We start from the raw sequence: 27,123 nt of genomic DNA, 5'->3' as shown, positions 1-27,123 counted from the left end.
CTAAAACAGCCAGGCAAGTAAAGTACATAAGTGAATCATGTTGGGTATAAGTAAAGTACTGACAATATTTCTTACTATTGTTTGTTCTTAACAGCATCTTAGTCTTTTTTGACAGACATACTTGCATATTACACATCCAAGACTACCTTTTACTTTAAAATATGTACTAACTGTTAGTACCAACAGCATTGCTGAATCAAACATAATACTAAGTGGAAGAAGTCAGATGTGGAATTACCATATAATTCCTTGTATACGCAGTTCAAAGTCAGGCAATACTATCTGTGGCATTAAAAGGCAGCTTGAGTAGTGTTTGTAATGGGACACAGTAGGGAATTTTAGGATGCTGGTAATATTCTCTTGATTGGGTGGTGATTACAAGAGGTTTTTTCCACCTTGTTGGCTCATGTGCGGTGGCTCATACCTGTAATCCCAGCACTTTGGAAGGCTGGAATGGGAGGATTGCTTGAGCCCAGGAGTTCGAGATCAGCCTTGGCAATACAGTAAAACTTTGTCTCTACTATAAGAGTAAGGGTTCATAAATATTAGGCCTTTATTAGGCTACATATTTATGGTTTATGTACCCTTCTGTATGCCAATAAATATCACATTAAAACACAATTATGGAATATACCTTGTAAGAGAGTTGGAAAAGGATATAACATCACTTTTTTCTCATCATTTAGAACTGAGAAAAAAGTTGGCAGAAAATAAAGGCAGAGCAACTGACCTGCTTAAAAGAATCCTTCTAGGGCTGGGTGCAGTGGCTCACACCTGTAATCGCAGAAATTTGGAAGGCCAAGGCAGGAGGATCACTTGAGGCCAGAAATTTGAGACCAGCCTGGCCAACATGGTAAAACTCCATGTCTACTACAATTACAAAAATTAGCCAGGCGTGATGGTGCATGCTTGTAATCCCAGCTACTCAGGAGGTTAAGGCACAAAGATAGCTTGAACCTGGGGGTGGAGGCTGCAGAGAGCTGAGATAGAGCCACTGCACTCCAGTCTGGGCAACAGAGCGAGACCCTGCCTCAAAAAAAAAATAAAAAATAAAAAAAAAGAATCCTTCCAGGCCCATGTTGTGGCCGGAAGTCAGGGACCCCAAACAGAGGGATCAGCTGAAGCCATGGCAGAAGAACCTAAATTGTGAAGATTTCATGGACATTTATTAGTTCCTAAAGTTAATACTTTTATAATTTCTTAAACCTGTCTTTATGGCAATCTCTGAACATAAATTGTGAAGATTTCATGGACATTTATCACTTCTCCAATCAATACTTTTATAATTTCCTATGCCTGTCTTTACTTTAATCTCTTAATCCTGTCATCTTCATAAACTGAGGATGTATGTCGCCTCAGGACCCGGTGATGATTGCATTATCTGTACAAATTGTTTGTAAAGCATGTGTGTTTGAACAATATGAAATCTGGGCACCTTCAAAAGAACAGGATAACAACGATTTTCAGGGAACAAGGGAGATAACCATAAGGTCTGACTGCCTGCAGGGCCGGGCAGAACAGAGTCATATTTCTCTTCTTACAGAAAGCGAATAGGAGAAATATTGCTGAATTATTTTCTCAGCAAGGAATAGCCCTGGGAAAAGAATGCATTTCCAGGGAGAGGTCTCTAAAATGGCCGCTCTAGAAGTTTCTGTCTTATGTAGTTGAAGATAAGGGATGAAATATGCCCTGGTCTCCTGCAGCACCTTCAGGCTTGCTAGGATTAGGAAATTCCAGCCTGGAGAATTCTAGTCAGACCAGTTGTCGGCTCTCAAACCCTGTTTCCTGTTAAGATGTTTATCAATGACACTTCATGCCCAGCGGGACATGGAACCTCAACCGTAATTCTAATTTTGCCCTGGCCTTGTGATCTTGCTCTGCCCTTCTGCCCTTGTGATATTTTATTGCCTTTGAAGCATGTGATCTCTGTGACCTATTCCCTATGCATACACTCCCTCCCCTTTTGAAATCCCTAATAAAAACTTGCTGGTTTTGTGGCTCAAGGGGCATCACGGAATCTGCCGATATGTGATGTCACCCCCAGAGGCCCAGCTGTAAAATTTCTCTCTTTTGTACTCTTTCTCTTTATTTGTCAGACCGGCTGACACTTAGGGAAAATAGAAAAGAAACTACGTTGAAATATTGGAGGCTGGTTCCCCCGATACCATGTTATATCTATCATGCCTGTTCAAGGTCATCCACTGACACTTGACCAGGTGGACTTTAATAGAATGCACTCCCACTCACAATGGCAGAGTATCAGCCCAACTCCATTTTTCTGAAGGAAATTCTGAGTTGTAAAGAACCTTTGAAAAATATCTATACATAGAATAAACTCAAACTTTTACAATTAGGATTTTTTTCTAATTATTTGTAATCTGTTTCAAAACACTGAAAACATGTTAGTGTGTACCCAAACAATTTTGTTTTCTACCTGAACTTTCATCTTCAGAATCAGCTGTATAATATGGGCAAAGTTGCCAATATACTCTAAACATTTTGCTATAAGACTACAGCCTGAAATTCCAAAGAAATGTATATTGCAGCCTGGTTTGATTGATTTTTATTCTTTTTCTAAATGAATGCTTTTCTTCTTGTTTGCTTGCTTTCATCCTTTGAGGGAGCCTTGTAACTTGCCTCTAACTAAGCGTGCCCAGCACGAATTGTTACTCATAAGATTAGTCTATGTGCTGTTCTTGCTTTTCAGCAGTCCACAGCATGGCAGAATCTTTTGGAACTATGCTTCACATAACCACAGATAATTTCCTTGCTTTGCCTCCTTGTGCTTGTCCTTCAGAGTGTGACAGCTGCCTAGTTGCCACCAGCCTATATCCTTCTCATATACCCACCCTAGAAGACAGTGCAACTAAGCTAGGGCAAGATACAGGGACGATGCACTTTTTGAAGCCCAAAGTTGATAGTTGAGGCCTTCTTTTTAAATTACTTTTAGTGGCCAGGTTCTGTGGCTCAAGCCTATAATCCCAGAACTTTGGGAGGCTGAGGCGGGAGGATCATCTGAGGTCAGGAGTTTGAAACCAGCCTGACCAACACGATGAAACCCCATCTCTACTAAAAACACAAAAATTCACTAGGCATGGTGGCGGGTGCCTGTAATCCTAGCTACTTGGGAGGCTAAGGCATGAGAATCCCTTGAACCTGAGAGGCGGAGGTTTCAGTGAGCTGAGATGGTGCCACTGCACTCCAGCCTGGGCAACAAAGCAAGACTCTGTCTCAAAAAATAAATAAATAAAAAGTAAATTACTTTTTGTGTATCACTTATAAGTAATTTTCATAAGGCCTTTGCATAAAGGCTTCTTGTAAGCACAGCAAATCAAGCAATTGCACTGGTGCATGCTTCAAATACCTTGCCTGCTAGTTACTTGTGTCTGATGTCTCTTCTCTGGCAGGAGGGGGCCAACCAAGGACTGGAAGAGTTGAAAGAATAAAACCAAAATAGCCATGATCACAAGTCATGTCCTGGAAGGATGTTAGAAGTTGAAGCTGGGGTGGCAAATCTGAAAGATGTTCTCAATCCAAGTGATGAGACAGAGAAAGGATGCTGAGACACATAGATGACTCATAAAAAGGGAAATTAGAAATGAGGGGCGGGGAGGTAGACAATCAGAAGTGGTCTTTAGTTGATAATAGGTTGCTGCAAAAGTAATTGCTGGTTTTGCTTTTTTTTTTCCACCAACCTAAATAGCCTACAATGAGTTAGCATGACCTAAGAATTAAAACATTGATGTCTGGTCTCCACCCAGACACACTAAATGAGATTCTTCAGAATGAGGGCCTAGAATCAATCTTCTTTGTAGCTTCCCAGATATTTCTGGTGCAGCTGGTCAGTGGAGCAACATTTGGGAACGACTGCTCTGGAAAAACCTGAGGACAGAATGGATCTCTCACTAGCTTTTTGCAAAACTCCAGCATAAAGTTCAGTAGGAGATAACGCTGTTTAAAGGGGCTGGAGGTAGTTGAACAGGTTGTTAGTTATTCAGTAAAATGGCTTCCAGGAAGAATATTTGCTTCTCACACTGAAGAAGGCAAGCCAGTTTAGTGCAAACCTCCTGTTATAGGAATTAATCCAGAATGATGTCTGACTTGGGAACCTTCTTAATAGATCATTTCCTCTCCACGGTAATATCAGATACATTTAGACAGCAAAAGGGAATGGCAGTATGCTAGCCCATCATAAGCTGAATAATTGATTTTATTTTGTTACTGTCACTGAAGGTGATAATATTAGCATCTTCAACTAAAAAGAGAGAGGAAAAGAAACTAGTGTCAGGGGCAGCTGAGCTTATATCAGCTTATGGGGAGATAAACAGAAAGCCCAATCAGGCGCTCTGATGGTCAATAAAGAGGAAGTAACTAAGTGTTTAATTCAGGGACAGAAGAAAGCACCAAGACTTGTTGAGCTAGCAGAGTCTTCCGCAAATCCCAAACGCCTCTCTTTGTGTTGACAAAACAACACAAAGTGCCTGAAGCAGGACGCTAGGCTTGTTTACAGAGTGAGCCTGTGTGTCCTTGGCTCTCTTGCTTCCACAGCTGGCATTGTGTCTGTACTATTGTCCCATTCACTAAAACCAGAATTGAAGGAACTGAGGTAAGCCATTGCCCAGAGTGTTTCCTCAGTTCTTGAGGAATGTTTACTGAGGTGTGGTGTTTTTCAAAGTCTTTAATAAGTAGTACGCCATGTCCTCCGTACCTTTATTTTTCTAAATGTGTGGGGAGGACACTGTTTTCTGCTCCTTTGCCAGCATTCCAAAACATTTCTTGTTGCTGTGAATTCCATGCCATCTTCTGAAAGTGGACAGCATGACCAGTGCTTTGTACTGCAAGGCTATATTCAGGTTTTCCAAATAAGAGAAACTTGACTTTGTAGACAACCCAAAAACTAAGGCCCATCAATGGTGTAAAATGGAAATCTTGAAAGCAGCAACATGTATAAGAAGAGTACAATTCATTTTTGCCTTCGGGACTGTAGGACAGAAACAAACAAAAAAATTTTTCTTTAATATCTTCTTCATGTCATTTTGATTCATCCTGAAATCAATTGCCATCATTTAGGCAGACCACAAAACATTGTATTAGAAAGCAAATTTTAGGTTTAATGATATAAATATTTGTTTTTCTAATGTAAGCACTGAAACTTTTACTGATTTTACCACTGTGTACTAACCTCTGTTTAAATGTTCTCTTTTTGCAGAATAACTAGCCTAGTATGAAATTTTTACTCTTTGCCTACTAAGAAAATAAGGAAGTGCATTTATTTCATTTGGATGACAAGTAGACTATAAGACATAGGAGGAGAGAAGGAAAACTATTTTATTTTTATCTCTGTAAGTTAAGAGATGGAGGTTTATTAAAAATATGCAGGGAAGACATTTTTCAACTAACCAAAGAGCAGTTTTCAGACTCTACCAAAATGCTCCCCAACTTTGAAGGATATGAGAAATTCTGACCTCTGTGAACCAAGGGTGCCCATGTTTTGAGAAGGACTACTTTGTACTCAGTTTGGGGGTTCCTTTCAGAGCATCTCACACATGCATTCGTGTGTCATACTCCAAAATGGGGTGATATGGTACACTGCAATTTGCATGTTAGTAAGAATTAAAGTCAGAGCTGGACATGATGGCCCACTCCTGTAATCCCAGCACTTTGGAAAGCCAAGGGGGGTGGCTCACTTGAGTCCAGGAGTTCAAGACCCGCCTGGCCACCATGGCGAAACCCTGTCTCTAATAAAAATACAAAAATTAGCCGGGCGTGGTGGCACATGCTTGTAATCCCAGCTACTCAAGAGGCTGAGGCATGAGAATCGTCTAAACCCGGGAGGTGGAAGTTGGAGTGAGCCAAGATCACACCACTGTACTCCAGCCCGGGTGACAGGGAAAGACTTTGTCTCAAAAAAAAAAAAAAAAAAAAAAAATACACTTGGGAAAAACATGAAAGGGAAGGACACAAACAATTTCTGTAGGAACTATTGTAGTCGAGGGGTTGGAGGCTTCATCAGACCTCGAAGTATCTTTTTAGAAATCAAAGATTGAGCACGGATTTTTTAAAAGAGATGATCCAATAGAAAGTGGATAATAAATAGCAAATTAAAGAAATTGCCTTAAAACAGGAAGACTGTAACTTTAGATCTTAAATATCAAAATGTGAAAATAAAGAAGAGAATTATCTGTGAGGAAAAAATGTACTTTACAATTTTTCAAAAATTAGAGAATTAGGATAGATACAGAGATTTCAGGAAGGTAGTTTGCTATGAAAAAAGGATGCATTTGGCTGGGCACGGTGGCCCATGCCTGTAATCCCAGAACTTTGGAAGGCTGAGGCAGGCGGATCACAAAGTCAGGAGTTTGAGACCAGCCTGGCCAACATGGTGAAACCCCATCTCTAGTAAAGATACAAAAAATTAGCCAGGTGTGGTGGCGGGCACCTGTAATCCCAGCTACTCAGGAGGCTAAGGCAGGAGAATCACTTGAACCTGGGAGGCAGAGGTTGCAGTGAGCCAATATCGCACCATAGCACTCCAGCCTGGGCAATATAGCAAGGCTCCATCTCAAGAAAAAAAAAAAGAAAGAAAGAAAAAAGAAAAAAGGATGCATTCATTAGAAAGGCAAAACATTTTAAATGGCTCTATTTTTTGTAAGAGTTTAAAAATATACTCCTATATTAAATTAGCATCAGCAAGGCCATTTTATCTGTTAGTCACTGGAGACCAGTGTCAATGGATTGTAAGATTTTTAAAGTATTGGCTCCAAACCACAAATGCAAGCTGCAAAATGGAAATTAATAAATGTTTAATTAGCTATCTACAAAAATAACATAACATCAACTAGTCAGCTGCAACTCTACTCTTATAATTGCAATATAAATTATATTTAATGTAGGATATGGGTGGATTTTAATTTGTTTGATATATTATACATGTGGGGTAGCCAAAAATAAGAGCACAAGGGCTCAAAACAGCCCTGAATAACATCCATATGATCAAAATGGAAACCTGTGTTTTCCTAGAGACACTGGAAGTTAAATAATAAAAAGTAGGAGAATTGGAAATGTCAGTGTTAAGTACCAAAGCAGCAGGCAGGCCTGGGAGAAAATACTGCTACTCTCTTACCCTCAGAACAACCAATGCTGGCTGAAATCTTCACCTCCATTCATCCAGATGAAGGCACTGTTGTATAGATATCTCTTGATATCTCTTTCTTTTCTTTTTTTTTTTTTGTTTTTGCTTTTAAAAGCATGTTTTCTCTAAAACAGGTAAATATGCCATTAACATTTCATTGTGAATCCAGTTAGAAAGTCAATTAGCTACTATTCCCTGAGAGGTGATATCCCAAGGGTGGGTTGAGTGGTGGGGAGTGGGTGTGAATTTTAAATGTGAAGAAAGACCTGGTTCAGAGCAAGACAGGACTGACAGGGATGTAATAATTAGGAATGACTAGGATATGAATATATTATGTGGACAAGTTTAATTTGGGACTAATCCTGGATTTAGGTATCTTCACCTGATCTTCCTGACTAAAGGAAAATGATCCACTTTTTGTTAACCACTTATCATCCAACAAATATTGTGATACATCAGCTGATACCCTACCAACATAATCTACATTCAAGGGACATGATGGAGAAAGGCCAAAATGCTTTCCTTAAAGGACTTTCTTCTCTCCGTTGCCCTTCTCTCTCCACCTCTGTATTAGTGCATTTTTCCACTGCTGATAAAGACATATCTGAGACTGGGTAATCTTAAAGAACCAGAGGTTTAAGGGACTCACAGTACCATGAGGCTGGGGAGGTCTCACAATCATGGCGGAAGAGCAAGGGAAGTCTTACATGGCAGCAGGCAAGAGAGAGCTTGTGCAGGGAAACTCCCCTTTATAAACCCATCAGATCTCATGAGACTTATTCACTATCATGAGAACAGCATGGGAAAGACCTGCCCCCATGATTCAATTACTTCCCACTGGGTCCCTTGCATGACACATGGGAATTGTGGGAGCTACAATTCAGGATGAGATTTGGGTGGGGACACAGCAAACCATATCAGCCACTCCACATAAACAGTTAATCTTTAGAAATTAAGCCAAAAGTTATGTAACTTGCTGGATCAGGAGCTGTAAAGCAAGCTAGAACCTTGCAATGTTAAATCATACAGACTACCATGAAACAAATCATTTTTAGGTTTTTATTCATTATTCATGGAGTTGCTTCTGAACCTCTTAACCAAGACAGAAAAAAAAATTAACCTAGGAGGTAAAGTAGGAATTAAAAGAGCCATGTATACAAAGCAGAGGTATGGGATACAGGGAAGAAAGTTGCTTAATTAACTTAACAAAATTAATTTTGATATACCAATAACTCCTTGTGTTTGACTCTTTACATAACTGTCCTCAACTTGAAACTGCTCTGTTGATCTGAAAAGAAATCAAGATTGAGGTTGACAGGCATTTTAAATTTATTTTTCATTCTTGACTTTGAAAAGTTGATTACCTGGACAAGCTTTCTCCTATCATCCTAAAGTTTTCAGAAGCAGTTCTTCAATTAAACTTTATTCATAAAAACCCCAAACCTGTCATTTCTCTTGGATGAATGAAGCTTTACAGTTTTTACTGGGAGAATACAGGGAAAATATTATTTTTTATATATAGTTTATGAAAATTTACTTCGTTTTAAATAAAATGAATACCTACCTGTTATAAACAAGTCAAATGGCATAGAAGGGAAAAGTGAAAATAAAAGTTTCCCTGCCCCCAGTTTATTCATCTTTTTAATCCTACCCCCTAAATGTACACAATTATTTCTTATGTTCTGTACCTTTATTTTCCATTGTTAAAGTGACAACAGAGACTTCTGCTTCTGATAAAGGAGGAATGCAGCCATACCCTATATAAATTAGTACAGAGGTTTTTCTTTCATATCCAATACTTTTTCTCTGAGTTGCATTTTTCTCCAGATGCTGAGTACATCCTGTAACATGCAGTGTTTGTCTATAGGTAACATAGTCATCTCTTTTGACTTAGCAACTGGGAATCAATCCCACAGGAATCCTGACATCTTTGCAAAAGATATGTGCAAGACAGTGGGGCATTATCAAAAACACTGAAATTTTGGATGCAACCTTGAATGTCCTACAATAGGTACAAGGCACATCTTCACTAAGCAGTCATGAAAATGATGAGATAAATTTATATGTGCTGACAGGAAAATATATTTTGTTTGATGAAAAACCAAGGAAAAAAATCTATTAAATGCCAAAAGCAAATTACTGAATGTATTGTATGATTACACACATATACAACACACACATGCAAAATGAACCTATTTTATTATTGTTATTCCCAAACTTTTCTATGCATTTACATACATATGTAACATAAATACCGCATATATTATGAAATGAATACCAGAAGATAAAGGTAGTTAATCTTAGTACTAGGAAGGGTTGTTATATATATATTACACTCTTCTGATGAATCTGAGAGTGGCTTTCTTTTGTCCTCTAAGATTCATGGGTTGTTATATATATATATTTTACACTCTTTTGATGAACTTGAGAGTGGCTTTCTTTTGTCCTCTAAGATTCATGAGGGCAGGGATTTTTATGTCTTTTTATTCACTGCTGATCCTTGCATCTGGAACATGGTGGGCTCTCAATCAAAATGTGTTGAATGAATGAGCAATCTTGTTCCTCCCACATTAGAAAAACTGTATATGTTAATAATTGATAGATTAGGCCCAAAACAAAGAGGAAAAAAATAGGACTCTAGATATAAAAAGAAATTTTATTTAAAAAATTCTATACAAAGAAATTTAAAGAGGTCAGAATGGTGACGAGATGGAGGGACCAACCTGCAGGGAGAGGAGGAGGAGGAGGAGGGGAAACCTAGGGGAGAGACTGTTCAGAGGAGGAGAGCAGAGAGCTGGTATGCAGCACCCTCCTTTCTGGGTCTAAGCTCCATTTTCCAAAGGGAAGACTTTCTATTAATAGGTTCTGAGTTCACATTCTTACAATACTAAGAATAGCAAAAAAGAGAATGCCATAGTATTAGCAACTAGATTTAGAAAGATGACTTTGACATTGCAGGACAATTTCAATATTGACAAAAAAACACAAAACAAAAACAAACAGTGGCCCCGAGAACCATGGTTTATATTTATATATGACCATGGATTCCAGCTGTTAGTGACCTTCTTCCTCTTTTAATGCCAGATGACTATCTTTCGTTTTTGAGGAAAGAACCTATGCCTGAATTATAATTGAAGAATTTATGACTTAAATTGGTTTAATTAAAATATATAGAAAAGGGCAGATCTATATATGAATGAAACTCACCATAATATCTTTCTGTTTTCTCTAATGGTTATTGATTTAAAGTTTAATCTATTATTTATGAACAGATTCAACGTTCATCATTCATGAGGCATGAGGCTTCTCATAAGTCACTCTGTACTATGACTAATTAAACTTATAGAGTAGAAATCCATATGTGTGTGATCTCTTAGGGCTCTTTGGAGTTACTTAGTTAACGATTATTTAACTTTTTGAATCATAAGTTTTTATTCTCAGTAAACTCAGAGGTACAGGGCCTATGTGACACCAAATAATCTCACAAAGCCACACAGTATTAAAGAATAAAAAGCTTACACTTTATAAAGACTAGCTACATTTAGTTATATTTAGCTACTAAGATATACAAAAACTAAAGAAACAATATATTAGACATAGATTCTCTATGACTAAATGGAGTATATGTTCCATTTACCTGGGACAGTTGCTACCGACTCCCATTGTCCTGGCACAGTTCTTAAAAGAGCCCCCTTCGGAGTCTGTCCAAGTTTGAAAATAAGTTATATGGTTACCCTGTACTAAGGAAAGAAAATGGTTGGCCTTAGGCCAAGTTTCTGTCTTTTCTTCGTGTTAGTCAGTTTCCATTTCATATCAAATTCTCAGAAGTCAGAATTCCAGGAGAATGATTGAAAGGATATCTGAACCTCCTTTAGGATATTGAGGAACACACACTAATTTGGACTACAACAAGTTCCCAGCTGTGATACGGCAAAAACTCTCAGAACTCTTTGAGGTTGCACTTCTGTAGAAGAGACAGTTGCTTGCTGTTTGGGTTTCATATTGAAATAAGACAGTATGTGCTTCTCTCTCTGCCTCCCTTAAGTTCCCCTCATTAGGACAAACAGCATTATAACAAGGAAGCTGCTATTTTGCTCCCTGCAAATCTTAATGGATAAACTAAAATTCCAGTGCAGTGTAATAATTTGAGCTTTTTCTTGAGATAGCTTTTGATGTCCACAACAAAATTGACCCAATACTTTGATAAATGTAGAGTCTAAAAAACTTCAGTCCTATGTAGCTTTCAGCTTATCGCTCTAGTATTTCTTGTTCTATCACTGAATGAGCTCACTTATCTGATATTCTTAAGAACCTCTTGACATTCCCAGGCTTTTCTTCTATTTTGTAATCATTTTCTAGTTCCAATTTGTTATTTTTATGTTATTAATTAAAACACTTCAATTAAGTCAGGGGCATCTATTTAAAGGCAAGAAGGAAGTTAACTGAATTGGAATGCACCATAAATAATAGCTTTGCATTTTTAAAGAGCGGTGGTAGTAGTGATGGATAGTTTTTTGGATTTTTACATTTTACTTTGTCTGCTTAAGCTATGGCTGTTATCATGGCTCTCTGATACAGTGTGCTGGGAAGCAATCTCTTCCTTTTCACAAGCATCAGTAAGCAGCTATTTTGTACAAATATTTAGACATTCTTTGAGTTAAAATGGCATTGTTGTATTAATACCCTTGTAGAATGTTAATCTTGGTATTTTAGATTTCAATCATAATTTGTCAAAAAAAATTAACTCCTACTTTATTTCCCTTTACAAATATGTTCTGCATTTATTTGATTACAAGTGTCTTCATGTATAATTCTAACTTCAAATGGACCAAATTCTCCCCTGCCCACATTCTTCCTGGCTATTGGAAGCATCTTGCCTCTGCAGCCTTTGTATGGTCATGTTTGATAATCTCACCTCTACAGCGAGCCTGGCTGCTGGCCATCTGTGCCTGAGCTTCCCCTTCTGTGTGGCCCTTCTGTTCTCTTCCCTCCACTGATCCTAAACTCATAGGTGAATATGACAGTTTGATATCCCTCCTCAAAGCTGTAATAACAAGGTGCCCAAATATGACCCAGCTTGAATAACGACACTTTGTTTTAATGTGAGGTCTTCTCAGAAGAGCTTCCCATACATCCTTGTACTGGTTAATTACCCCACAGAAGCCAGTCTAATAGGGAAGGAGAGATGGTGACAGCTTAGCAACAACGGTCATAGCCCTGCCCTTAGGGGAGCTGTTGTGTAGAAATGTCCTCTCAGTCCAGATCTTGAGGCACAATTCCCAGGCTTCTGTCTTCATTTTGGTATTGCTGATTTCTTTTGTCTTTAATTTGAAACTGGAACCTTAAGCCCTGGCTATATTCTCAAATTCTACACTGGACTGACAATAAGTCTACAAACTGCCCCCAGCCATCTCCTCAGACTCAAAACCTTACTGCCTTATCCACACTGGCCTGCTATTACAGACCTCTGATTTCCATTTATATTCAAGACTCACACCAATGAAAAGAATGCTTTCTGTTTCTAGAATCTTCCATCTGCTTCAATCTCTAGCATAATCTTCTCAAGCCATTTATGACTCCTGAAGCTCTTAAACTTGCTCTTTTTGTGCAGACTTCTCCCATGGCAGCCTCCAGTATTATCCTAAAATATGGATATGGGAAAAAAGAAAAATTAGAAAATGCCTAATTCTCATTATTCTTTTCTCTGCCTACTAATCTCTGGTGGCTCCCTCAAACCATCAGCAAATGGATTGCTTTGGTAGACAAGATTCCTTAAAATCTTATTCCAAACAAACTTTTCAATAGCATTTGATAACTATCCCAATGTGTCCATGCATCCTAAGTCCTAATTAAGCAAGACAACTAAAATGACTCCCCCAACTTAGCAGGGGTTTCAATATCTTCATGCTATTACTTGTCTCTTTCATTGGTCTGGAAATGCTTTCTTCTCATGTTTTATCTTGCAAACTCTATTCACTCTCTACAGGCCCACTGAATTATCATCTGCCTTAGAAAGCCTTCCCCAGTCCATCTAGAAGGTAAAAACTGCTTACATGTTACTTACTACGGTGCATTAATTATTAGTGTTCTTATGATTTCTCAAGCCTTTGTTACTGGAGAGGAAATATCATGACTACAAGAGGCAACTCTATCTGTTGAAATTAAAAGTTGGCTGGGGATAAATAAAAGTATGGTCAGACTGATTATAAGGATCTAAAATGTGCAAACAGCTCCTCTTAAATCTTTTATTTTGCTTTCATTGCTTTTGTGAATTTGTTAGGAAGATAATCTTCGTTTTCCTAATTTAAGTTTCCACATAAAAGTATTCCTTAAAAATAAAGAGCCTTTTGGCTGCTGTAGACCTAACTATTAGCTTAGCTTCTATACCCTCTAACCAGGTACTTAGGAAAGTTCCAGGTTACTCAGTAAAGATGATTCCCCCTTTATCAGTCCTAATTGAGTTTATTCAATTTCTTTAATATATTCATTAGCCGGCCAGGCAAGGTGGCTCACGCCTGTAATCCCAGCATTTTGGGAGGTCAAGGTGGGTAGATCACTTGAGCTCAGGAGTTTGAGACCAGCCTGGTCAACATAGTGAAACCCCGTATCTACAAAACAAAACAAAACAAAACACCAACAAACAAAAATTAGCCGGGTGTGGTGGCATACACCTATAATCCCAGCTACTTGGGAGGCAGAGGCATGAGAATCGCTTGAACATGAAAGGCGGAGGTTGTAGTGTGCCAAGATTGTCCCACTGCACTCCAGCCTGAGCGACAGAGCGAGACTCTGACTCAAAAATATACAAATGTATGTGTGTGTACATATATATATATATATATTTATATATATACTCACATTTAGAGCTACCCCTAAAGAATAATAACTTGTGTTCTAAATTTAGCACACTTACACACCTGGGGAGAGCATAAACTAATCAATGGGTTGTTAATGTGAGAACTGGTGTTACTGATTAAAGGGTTATTGAGAACTTTCTAGAATTAAAAAAAAAAACATGAGTTCTGAGATTTAAAGTGTTCAAAAGGTAAAATGTTTGGTCAAGAGAAATAAATTCACATTTGGTTACATTGCAAGGAAACTAAATACACTGCATCAAAGATAAATATATATACATATATATGTATATATATTCATTAGTCTCAAGTCAGAATAATCCTGAGTTCAAGAGACATAGACACACTGTTAGTAAAAAATGAAGAGGTAATCTGCTTTTAAGGAGGGAGTTATCCATGCCCCTTGGGAAGCACTTGGAAAACACTTTGCAGTTGTTCTACCTAAATTCCATCATGAGAGTGGTCACTTCTCAACTGTAAAATTCACTCTGCCAGATTTAACACCAGCAAATGACTAACTGGAAGTCTGATCGTTAAGTTAGACACATGGCTTCCAAGGAACTATGACGGGAAGTCTCCATGTAAACATGAGAGGCAACCATGTGCCTTTTCCATGTAAAATTGGATTTCATTTCTTAGGGAATGAAAATCACAACGGTAATTACTACTCACATCTTCCACCACACCTCCCAACATCACCCTGTTGTTTTCTTCAGAGGCATGGCATTTTCAAATGAACAGTTTTCTACCTATAACAACGTAATCTTGATTTTTCTCCATGCCCTCAACATTGTTTTATTTATATATTTAATCTGGTCCTTTTTTTTTTCCTGAGTTCAGATCTTGAGTCTGACATAAGTTCATAATATGATTAATTGTACCCCAGAATACTATGACTTCATTCTAGGAATAACAAAACATAAGTTGCAAAATCTGATAAGCTTGTTTTGTATGCCATCATCTTAATTAGGTACAAAAATTTGTATGTAATTTGAAACATATTATTGGGAGGGAGAGATTTAAAAATCAGACATTGTATTGCTTAACTATTGTTATATAAAAATAACTCCAAAACTCAGTGACTTAACACAACAAGAAATTATACTTTTTCATAATTCTGAGTGTTGCCTTGATTCTGCTGATATTTTCTGTGGCTGCGTTCTGCTAGAGGGTTAGCTGGGATTACGTCAGGAAGGCTAGACCATGAGTCCTTGTAAGATGGTGATCTCAGGGTTTCAACAGGGCCATCCCCAGTGCACAAGCTTATATTCAGCCTCTGCTTATGTCACATTTGCTGATATCCTATTGGACAAAGCAAATCACATGACCAAGCCTAGAGTCAGTGTGGAAAGGACTACATAAGAGCTTGGATACTGAGAGGCATTGTGTATCAGGACCGTTATTGTAACAACCTACACAAATAAGACAGCATGAGAGCATTTTTTAGTTTAGTTTTTTTGTTTTGTCTTGTTTAAAGACAGGGTCCTGTTCTGTCACCCAGGCTGAAGTACAGTGGAATGGCCAGAGCCTCACTACAGCCTGAAACTCCTGGGCTCAAGCAATCCTCCTGCCTCTGCCTCATGAGTACCTGGGGCTACAGGCATGTGCTACCATTTGCCACCAAAATTAACTATTGGCTAATTTTTTAAAAAAATTCTAATAGAGATAGGATCTTGCTATTTTGCATAGGCTGGTCTTGAACTCCTGGCTTCCAGCGATCTTCCTGCTTTGGCCTCACAAAGTGCTAGGATTACAAGCATGAGCCACCATGTGAGGCCAAGAGCATATTTTATTCTTACATTTGGAGATACCCCTAAAGAATAATAACTTGTGTTCTAAATTTAGCACACTTACACACCTGGGGAGAGCATAATCAATGGATTGTCAATATGAGAACTAGTATTACTGATTAAAGGGTTATTAATAGAGAACTTTCTAGAATTAAAAAAAGACATGAGTTCTGAGATTGAAAGTATACAAAAAGCAAAATGAAATGTGTGGTCAATTGAAATAAATTCACATTTAGGTACATTGCAAGGAAACTAAATACAGTGCATCAAGGATAAATATAATTTTTTTTTTAAAACAAAGACTAATTATAAATGAAAAACATTCATAAGACAAAACAAATCTTACAGTAACAATAGCTTGTAGAACCAAGTGGAGTGATATCTTCCAGTTACTGGGATTAAATAACTTTCCATTAGAATTCTGTGCTTAATTAAATTATCATTTCAGAATATGAACAAATCTTTAAAAATTTAGATGATAAAAGCTTAAGAGTATTTCCTACTTTAACAATTATAGATACAATTCTATATAATAGTTAATAAGAAATGATATGGAATTGGGATTGTGTGAATAGTCAAAGCATATTATGCATTTTTAAGTATAGATAAATATTTTGAATAACTTTACTTTGTTAGAAAAAATGTATATTTAAGTAAGTAAAATAAAATGTAGTAGGTGTTCACTAAATGAAAAGAAATATAATCTATACTTCCAAATCAGCAAAGAAAATAAAGGCGAATTTTGACAGTGGTGGCCTTTATTTCCTTTGCTGATTTGGAAGGGTGAGAGGGTGTTGATGAGGTGCTGAGAGGGTGTTGTAGTCAGGATAGTCTAGATTGTGCTGATAAACAAACAACCCCAAAATATTAGTGGCTTAAAACAATGAAGTCTGCTACCAAAGCCAACTGTTCTCAATGCAATGGCTTGACATTTCACCTCCACATTAACATGTCCTTAAAGACCATAGTAACAAAGGAGGAAAGCTTTGGAGACTCTTCCATTTTAGTATTGGCAATTGTACATGAAAGTTACGTATGTGACATCTACTCATATTTTATTGCCTAAAGCCATTTATCAAGCCAGACCCAAGCCCAAGGAGCAGAGAAATCCAATCCCATCTATACTAGAAGAAAAACAATAATAACTATTGGTGAGTAGCACTAATGTGTATCACAGAGGGAAATGCTTACATAGGGGAGTTATACATGTAATTATTTTTTTCCTTTAAAAATTGAAGCAAAAAACAATGCCATCCCCATAAATCTACCAATGACTTTCTTCACAGAATTGGAAAAAACTACTTTAAAGTTCATATGGAACCAAAAGAGAGCCCGCATCGCCAAGTCAATCCTAAGCCAAAAGAACAAAGCTGGAGGCATCACGCTACCTGACTTCAAACTATACTACAAGGCTACAGTAACCAAAACAGCATGGTACTGGTACCAAAACAGAGATATAGATCAATGGAACAGAACAGAGCCCTCAGAAATAAAGTCGCATATCTACAACTATCTGATCTTTAACAAACCTGAGAAAAACAAGCAATGGGGAAAGGATTCCCTCTTTAATAAATGGTGCTGGGAAAACTGGCTAGCCATATGTAGAAAGCTGAAACTGGATCCCTTCCTTACACCTTATACAAAAATTAATTCAAGACGGATTAAAGACTTAAACGTTAGACCTAAAACCATAAAAACCCTAGAAGAAAACCTAGGCATTACCATTCAGCACATAGGCATGGGCAAGGACTTCATGTCTAAAACACCAAAAGCAATGGCAACAAAAGCCAAAATTGGCAAATGGGATCTAATTAAACTCAAGAGCTTCTGCACAGCAAAAGAAACTACCATCAGAGTGAACAGGCAACCTACAAAATGGGAGAAAATTTTCACAACCTACTCATCTGACAAAGGGCTAATATCCAGAGTCTACAATGAACTCAAACAAATTTACAAGAAAAAAACAAACAACCACATCAAAAAGTGGGCAAAGGACATGAACAGACACTTCTCAAAAGAAGACATTTATGCAGCCAAAAAACACATGAAAAAATGCTCACCATCACTGGCCATCAGAGAAATGCAAGTCAAAACCACAATGAGATACCATCTCACACCAGTTAGAATGGCAATCATTAAAAAGTCAGCAAACAACAGGTGCTGGAGAGGATGTGGAGAAATAGGAACACTTTTACACTATTGGTGGGACTGTAAACTAGTTCCACCATTGTGGAAGTCAGTGTGGCGATTCCTCAGGGATCTAGAACTAGAAATTCCATTTGACCCAGCCATCCCATTACTGGGTATATACCCAAAGGACTATAAATCATGCTGCCATAAAGACACATGCAGACGTATGTTTATTGTGGCAGTATTCACAATAGCAAAGACTTGGAACCAACCCAAATGTCCAACAATGGTAGACTGGATTAAGAAAATGTGGCACATATACACCATGGAATACTATGCAGCCATAAAAAATGATGAGTTCATGTCCTTTGTAGGGACATGGATGAAATTGGAAATCATCATTCTCAGTAAACTATAGCAAGAACAAAAAACCAAACACTGCATATTCTCACTCATAGGTGGGAATTGAACAATGAGAACACATGGACACAGGAAGGGGAGCATCACACTCTGGGGACTGTTGTGGAGTGGGGGGAGCGGGGAGGGATAGTTTTAGGAGATATACCTAATGCTAAATGACGAGTTAATGGGTGCAGCACACCAGCATGGCACATGTATATATATGTAACTAACCTGCACATTGTGCACATGTACCCTAAAACTTAAAGTATAATAATAATAAAATAAAATAAAATAATAAATAAAAAAATTTTAAAAAAGAAACATAACATTAAAAAAAAATTCTTAAAAGTTAGCATTTGTTGAAATATGACCAACACATGAATGATTGTTATATTATTTGTGGCACATCTCTATATTATTTTATATAATATTAAAAATCAAATGTCCTTAGTTATGACAATAAGAATTTTATATTTTAGCTTTATTACTTATAATTCTATGTTTGCAGCTGTACATAAGCAATGCTGTCCTAATAATTAAGCTCATAGTGTTGACTAATCAGCACTTTGCCTTAGTCTTTTACCTATTCCTTGCTGATGGAGCACATCAAAGCATTTGGCTATATAAGTGTTGTTCTTACCTTAGCAATTCTATAAGAGATATTTAATTTTAAAGCGTCTTTCCAAAAATACAAGAGAAAATAAAACAAACAAGAATCCCTTATAAATCCAGGTAATTATATAATTATTTGTATAACACTGAAAAAACATTTGTTTTAGAGTTAGATAATACTGAATTTGAATCCCTAGTTAAGTAGCTGCATGATTAGGGCAAATTTTCCTAACCTTTCTTAAGTTTCAATGTCCTCTACTGTAAAAATAGTGACTATAATGCTTATTTCTAATAATGTTATGGGGATCAAATGGCATGATGTAATTAAAAGCACCTGACACATAGTAAATGTTTAATTATTTGGTAATTCAATCAGATGTAATTATTATTTTAAATAAATCCTAGAAGTAAGAAATGAAATAAAACAATTCTAGATTAGCCTTTTGAAAAAAATGCCATCAGTGATGGTAATAACAAAGGAATGAATCCCCACACCTTCTATAGCCACTTACTCCTGCTGCTGAACCTGCTTCCCAAAAGATATAGGTAAAAAGAATAGCACAGCAAAATGCAACTATTATCAGTAATGACCTCTGCTCCGAATCCTTATCTGATTAATCGTTATCATGATGAAATAGACTGAAATATTTGTGAGTTTTGAGAGCTAATTTTGCTCTTTCCCCCTGAGATTTATAACAAAATCATTTTCTTTATTGTGAATCTGGTGCAAAATCTACTGTCTTTCCCAAAAGTTGGTACTTAAGACTTAAAAAATATATATTTTCTTGATATCTTTGGTTTCAGTAGTTTGACTATAATGTTGCTAGGTTTTCATTCTATTTATCTTGTATGGGTTTTGCTAAGGTTCTTCAGTATGTGATTTGATAGTTTTCATCAAATTTATGAACTTTTCAACTATTAATTCTTCAAATTTGTTTTCTGCCCCACTCTGTCATCTCCCTCCAATGACAGATGCCTAATAGTGTTCCACAGGTCATGGAGGCTTGGTGAATTTATTAAATGTTTTTTCTCAGAGTTCTTTAGATTGAATAATTCTACAGATATGTTTTCAAGTTCAATGACAATTTTCTACCTTCTCCAATCTGCTGTTAAGTCCACCCAGGGAACTTTTAATTGTGCTTTTTAATTCTAGAATTTTCATCTGTTTCTTTTTTATAGGTGTCAATTTTGTGCTTAGATACCCTATCTGTACACTCATTAAGATTATCTTTACATTTAAGTCTTCAAACATTATCTATAATAGTTTTTAAACATTATCTATAATAGTTTTTTAATATTCTTATATGTGTTTAGAATGATATCTAACTCATCTTTGTTTTAATCAAATTTATTTTTTCTTGTTTATTTATCGCATTTTCTTGTTTCTTTTTAAGTCAAGTAACTGTTTATAATATGGTGGACATATAATTATAACTTGTGGGAGGCTGGATTATGTTGTATTTCTTTAAAGGGGAATGCCTTTTATTCTGACAGGCAATTAAATTACTAGAAGGACTTTTTGCTCTTCTTAAGTTTGGTCTTACTCTTTATAATCATAGGTCTATTTTGGTTTGATCCTTAGTCTTAGAATGAGACCCTTACCACAACATGTGGTCCTTACTCAAAAGGTATGGCTTTTCTAAGATCTCAATTAAATTCTCAAGGCAATAAGGACTCTATTCTGGCTGAATTGGAGCTTCAGTGTTTCCCAGCACAAAGCAACCTCTGGTATCTCCATTCCTCTCTCAGCCCCTTAGCAGCTACTCTACTAGGCCTTACACACACAGCCCAGCCCTTGGTTAAGGATCCAGAGTGAACCTCCATGCATATTTCTATCCTCTCCACCTCCCATCTCACACACACAAGGCTCAGTTCTCTTCTGGTTTCCTGCTCTGCAAATTTAGCTGTGTCAAGAGGCCAGAACTCTGATCTCTGCCTCCTCAATGTAGTTAGACTGCCATTCTACTTGGGCTCTGTCTCTTGTGCCATCATAAGAAAAGTATCCCCAGGCCAAAAGGTAGGGTGAATGTCAGAGCTCACCTCATGTGCTTTCCTTCTGTTAATTATCAGAATCCTGTGCTGCTTTAAATGCATGAGATCAGTTGCCTATATATTGTCCAGTTTTATAGTTGCTTATGGTAGGAAAGCAAATATAGTAACAGGTACTTCATTATGGCCAGTAGAAGTCTTTTTAGTCCTTTTCCTATTCCACTGCTAGCATGAGACAGAAGATAGTCCATAGCTTATTTTTCTTCAGGTCCATATTTTCTTTGCATGGGCTTCATTCTAACCTTGTTTTGCCTTTCTGAGTTTAGCACTCTCTGGAGGAGGTAAAAGAAAGTAAAATACAATAAACTCTCTGAGTCCTAGTATTTTGTGACTGAATCTCTTAACCTGTTAGAGAAACATGAACATTTTCTGGGACAAAATATGCTACATTTTTTTCTACAGCTATAACCTCTTGATATTTTGTGCAGTGGATTTTTTAATGGATAATTAAGGTTGGCTACTTTGTAATCAAAGTACCCAAGTAAACAAGTACCCAAAGTACCCAAAGTAACCAAGTCATATTTACATAGATATTTGTTATGTGGAAAGCCCCTTAGTCACTTTAGGCTGCCATACAAAATACCATAGACTGGGTGGCTTAAATAAGAGAAATTAATTTTCTCACAGTTGTAGAGACTAGATAGTCCAAGATCAAGGTCCGGCAGAATGAGAGCTGTTTCTCACCTATTTCAGGTGAGAGCTGTTTCTATCTTGTAAATGGTGGACTTCTCCCTGTGTCCCCACATGCAAGAGAGAGAAAGAAAGAGAGAGAGAATGCAAGCACCCAAGCATAAGCTCCCAGTGTCCCTTCTTACAAGGGCACGAATCCCATTGTGGGGGCCCCATCATCATGAGTTTATTTAAACCTAATTATTTCTCAAAAGCCCCACCTCCAAATGCCATCACACTGAGGGGGTGGGGCTTCAACATATGGATTTGGGAAGTACACAGTTCACCCCATATCAAGTCTTCACACTGGCACATCATGAAAGTTTTCTTCCATGATATATAACATAAGAGAGAAAAGGGTTTATATGAAGATCTCTCCTGTGATAAAGGTATGTTTGTACTTTTTCCAGTTTCATTAGTTTCATGTCTAAAAATAACTGCTCCTTAAATAATATTCACCTACAATGGGAAAAATTAGTCTCAAACATGAAAAAAAAATCATTTTTAAAAGGCTTGAGGGAAATGTGGCAAGAATCCCAAGAGAAAAAAATATTCTACAGAAATGTCTACAAAGACTAGGCATACATTTTTGAGGTCTTGTATCCTGCGGGTATTTGTAGAAGAGGAAAGTTTCTCTAACCTCCTTAGTCAGGCATTTATAGAGCATCTCAATCCCTGCATTTAGATGCTGATGAGACCCACCTGCTAGCAGCAGGCGCTTCAACAGGATGGCCAGAAATCCCAAGAAAATAATCAAGATGGAAAAAAAATATGCCACCCTCAGCTTCTGAATAAGAAACTGGCTCACAGTCACACACAAAGCCATAGACTAAATAGAAATTTCCCATCCTAAAAATGAAATGTGTGCAGAATTCTTGGTGAGCGATATTCAATACTGCATCCACATTATATTATCACTATTTGCAAAACTACTCTGAGTTTTTTGTTTGTTTGTTTGTTTTGTTTTTGCAGAAACATGCTTCCTTCTTCGTGATATTGCCGCTGGGTGAAGGGGAAGAATCTCCAGAGAGGCAATGTGACACCTGACACCAAAACTGTACACGACGTTAATACTAGAAAAACTATCTTCTTAGTTCAGTAATAAGACACTCATTTCACAAAAAGAATCAGGAGTTTTCTGACTCAATTTTTACTTTAGCAGGAGAAATCTTAGAACACTCTTATCAGAGTGAGCTCTAAGATGTAAGAAAAACCTAGATGTTTGGAGAAAATTTAGTTACTTTGTGTGTGCTTCTGTGTGTTTCTTTACTTTGGGTTTCTGTGTGTATAGAAAAGAGGAATATACAGTATTCTTCATTTATAAATTGAACCTACTCATTCTTATTTCTAGTGGTGATTATCTATATTTATACTCTCAAGTTCTGTTGTAAATAAGGGCAAAAAAGAGGGCTGGGTAAACTCAAGGCCCACAAACAAAACTATGCACTAGCAATTGGCCCGGGCAGTAATAATTGAATCCAAAAATGTAGGATAAGTTTTGAGTATATGTCTATATAAGTCATTATTGTGTTAAATTAAAATATTGCAAGGTAGAGTGTCTTTTTATCATTGTGCCATTTAGTAGCAATGTGTGCATCTAGACTCTGACTGAAGTTCTGAGTGACCAAGGATAAATAATTTATCCCTCTCTGCTCCATTTCTTTAGCTGTAAAATGAGAAGGAGAATGACAGAAACATGAAAAGCAATTGCAGAATGTGGAGTCGGGACAATTGAGCTGACATTCAAAACAATCTCACTCTTGAGGTAGAACACCTTCTGTGTAAGTGCAACTGAACATAATGAAGAATTTCTGTGGCATCAGCCCTGCACTAAAGCTGATATTAGGAGCACTTCTGGAGAAGAGATGTTCAAAGCTCTATTCCAGAAAGCATACCATATTTATTTTCTTCATGAGATAAATCTTTTCTTATATCACACTGGCAATTATCAGAGTAATTTGTATTACATATTATTACATTTTTACTTTAATATTTCACTTTATTCATTTTAATATCAATTGGCTGCTGCTGCTTTTATGACAAATAATGTTTAAATGGGAGGATGGTACTTGTGTGTGTGCGTGTTTTATTTTATATATATATGCTATCATGTATGTTTAATTGAGATTTAATTCACATAGCATAAAACTCACTCATTTAAAGTGTACAATTCAATGGCTTTTAGTATATTCAGAGTTGTACAGCCATCATCACAACCAAGTATAAAACATTTTTCCCTGTGATTTGAATTACATGCACCTTTTAAATAGACAATGCCTGATCTTCAATTGAAGGGCTCTATAAGAGAACCATAGAATTTCAGAGCTAGAAAGGATGTGTAGGCTATGTATTCCAGTAATATTGCTTACATAAATTTCACAGCCAGGAAATGGCAGATTCCTGGCTCCGGGTCCTTAGCCTAGCACTCCTTCTTTCACCAAAGATAATAGTCTTTCACATGAATCACTGGTGTTTGCCAGTTAATGACAGCCTATTTTGTTCTGAGCTCCCTTCATAAAGAACATAGCATAGTTTGTCTTCCAAGATTTGTCATTAAAATGAAAGAAAGCCTAACCAAACAAAACTTGATATGCTTAGCATATGATCAGCAGAATGATAAAGTTATATACGAAGTGTTTTTACAGTACAATGAAATATATCACTTCTATTTCATGTATTAGAGCCTAGTGGTCAGAAGCATATATTCTGGAGTTATAAATGTCTGTGGCTCTGCCACTTATTAGTTGTATGATCTTTTTGAGCCTTAACTTTCACATTTAAAGTGGAAATAATAATAATAAGAGTACTCCCCTTACAAGGTTAATAAGATCAAGTGAGATAATCAGTATGCATACTGAGGTCAGTGCCTGGCTACTAGTGCAACATGTGTGCCATTAGTATACTTTCTTTCTTTTTTTTTTTTTTTTAAGAAATGGGGCCTCACTCTGTCACTAAGGCTGATGTGCCTTAGACTCACTGCAGCCTTGAACACGTAGTCTCAAGGTATCCTCCTGCCTCAGCCTCTCAAGCACCTGGAACTACAGGCATACACCATCATGTCTGGCTAGGTTTTTAAATTTTTGTCAGAGATGAAGTCTCACTATGCTGCCCAGGCTGGTCTCGAACTCCTGGGTTCAAGTGATTCTTCCACCTCTGCCTCCCAAAGCACTGGGATTACAGGCATGAGCCATCATGCCTGGGCTTATTATTTTCTGATACGTATATATCTCTTTATGTATTTTAACACTATCAATTAAAACAAACTTCCTTGAGTTAATGTTTAAAGTCACTATAGGATCTTTAATTGTTGCAGCATTTTAAAGTTTACCAAAGCACATTTACATGTATTATTTCATTTGATCCACTCAAAAATCTGCTAAGATAAAACCCAGGATAACCAAAGGGTTGATCTAGCTTTTCCTTTCTCCTTCATTCTGAACATGTTTGCTGTATCAAGTTACCAAAAAGGAGAGTTTAGGAAAACAGACTGAAGACCCAAATTCATAACACAGACTGATATAGATTTAATAATTATTTTCTAATGTAGGTCTGATGGCTTAGCAGTGTGAATTAGAAGAAAAGTTTCTTTCTGTCATGCCCAGGCATGAAGAAGAGATGCAAGCACTAGAAAGCACCATCCTCCATACTGAAGTTCTGGGACGTTGAGGGCCACGTGGACATGACTTTGTTTCTAGAGGAAAGCCAGAATATCAACTTAAATAAATACTTTTATAGAAAAGAAGTGTATTTCTCATATACAATTTCAGCTAGAAAGGCATATTCCAGAGTTAAAAAAATTTGCTATTAAACAGCCAATTCTCATAGTATTAAAAGCCAGTGTAATTGAAAGAGGACATCTCAATGCTAGACAAATAAATAATACGAGGGAAAGACTGTCACCTCCCATCAATCATCTTTTTTTACTACCTAAACTTGTATCTTTGTCTATTTTACATGGCACCAGCACCACCCTCTCTTTAATTTGAATGGCTATTTTTATCCCTAAAAATGCCCGGTTACTTTATTCTTCCTGGGGCTGTCCCAAGCCTGGGTACTTGCACCACCAAGACACCGTGGCTTATCTGTGGCTGCTGCATAGCTACAGGGGCTGCAGAATTGGGAGGTCTAGGGACTGCCAAAGGATTGGACACATTGCAGCGCCACCACATGACATGCTTTCCATTTGTAATTCTGTTACTGATTTGCGTTTCCCAATGAAAGGCATCCTTGCACTCAGAGACAGGAAGCTATAAGAAGTGATTTCAATTCTGTTATAATTGGCCAGGTTATGGGGCAAGGTATTTTAGTTTCTGTCTTGTTCTCTTCCTTTGCTAAAGAGGAGCTTGGACTGAGGATTTTTTAGTTTCCTACCCTGGTCATGCATTCTATGATTTTGTGTAGTTTATCGTTAGTTATCCAGTAACTTACAATGTTGTCTTGTGTTTGGAGTTTCATGGTTGTCTTGTTGGTTTCTTTTTGTTTGGCTTTGGTACTTCTGTCCTCACAATCCTAAGGAACACAGTATTAGGCAGAAGCTTCCCTCATGTCTTTAAACAAGCAGGCCAGTCTGTGTGCGCTTACAAAAGGCACAGACCCTATTGCACAGCAATCATGTTTTCTAAGGTCAGAGTGAAAGCTAGAAGACAAGTGGCTGGGAGATGTTACCTGGGAAAATTCGCAGAGTCCTCTCACATACTTTTACATTATCCTCCAAAGTGCCTCAAGTTCTATTTATTCTTACAGCACTGAAATAAGCCCAGCATACCTCTGAAACAGTGCAAGAAAGAGTCTCTTTTTGACTTCGCCATGTATGGTTTCAATCCGACAGTTTCCATTTTCATATCACATGCTGTTCCTGCATTGGGTTCTCACAGGCCTGACATATAGCCATGTCTCCCCCAAAAGGGTAAGGGATGCTTGCTGGGAAGAGGCACATAGAAATTCCATCCAATTACTTGAGGGTTTTATTCTTAACATAGCACTGAATAGTTTAATATCTCTTCTTTCCTGTTATAAATAGGTTCTGATGCCTATCACTGTAGCTCACTGAGAAAGAATGCAAACAGTCCCAGGAATGAAATACTCAGGAAGGCTGTTCTGCTTGGTAGGAGCTATTTTATTTTAAATGACAACATTTTCCTCTCAGACACAGAGAAAGCCTTACATTTTTGACCTGTGAGTTTCTCCTCTTTAGGAATGACATGATGTTTCATATGAGAAAAAGGCAAAAGAAACAAAGAAAGAAGGAGGAAGTGACATCAGTAATAATAACGTGCTAAAATAATATCTTTCTTTCCTCAGCTTTTTTTTTTTTTCAAGTTGGAGTCTTGCTCTGTCACCCAGGCTAGAGTCCAGTGGCACAATCTCGGCTCACTGCAACCTCTGCCTCCCGGGTTCAAGCGATTCTCCTGCCTCAGCCTCCTGAGTAGCTGGTATTACAGGTTCCTGCCACCACACCCAGCTAATTTTTGTATTTTTAGTAGAG

General features: G+C 37.3%; 1 long non-coding RNA gene across 1 annotated transcript in view; it reads right to left on the bottom strand.

The window, feature by feature from the left end:
• Window positions 1-21,488, bottom strand: part of LOC134730624 (uncharacterized) — a 59,733-nt gene extending 38,245 nt beyond the window's left edge. Inside the window, exons 1-3 of the long non-coding RNA XR_010112517.1 lie at window positions 20,961-21,488; window positions 10,770-12,773; window positions 4,709-4,981 (exon numbers count right to left, since the gene is read on the bottom strand). This is a non-coding gene — a long non-coding RNA (uncharacterized LOC134730624). The remainder of the gene's footprint in view (window positions 1-4,708; window positions 4,982-10,769; window positions 12,774-20,960) is intronic.
• Window positions 21,489-27,123: the final 5,635 nt, after the last annotated feature.

This window comes from Pan paniscus, chromosome 5 (assembly GCF_029289425.2).
Source record: "Pan paniscus chromosome 5, NHGRI_mPanPan1-v2.0_pri, whole genome shotgun sequence".
Lineage (NCBI taxonomy): Eukaryota > Metazoa > Chordata > Mammalia > Primates > Hominidae > Pan > Pan paniscus.
Note: the sequence above shows the minus strand (reverse complement) of the source record. Positions and strands in the feature narration are given on the sequence as shown.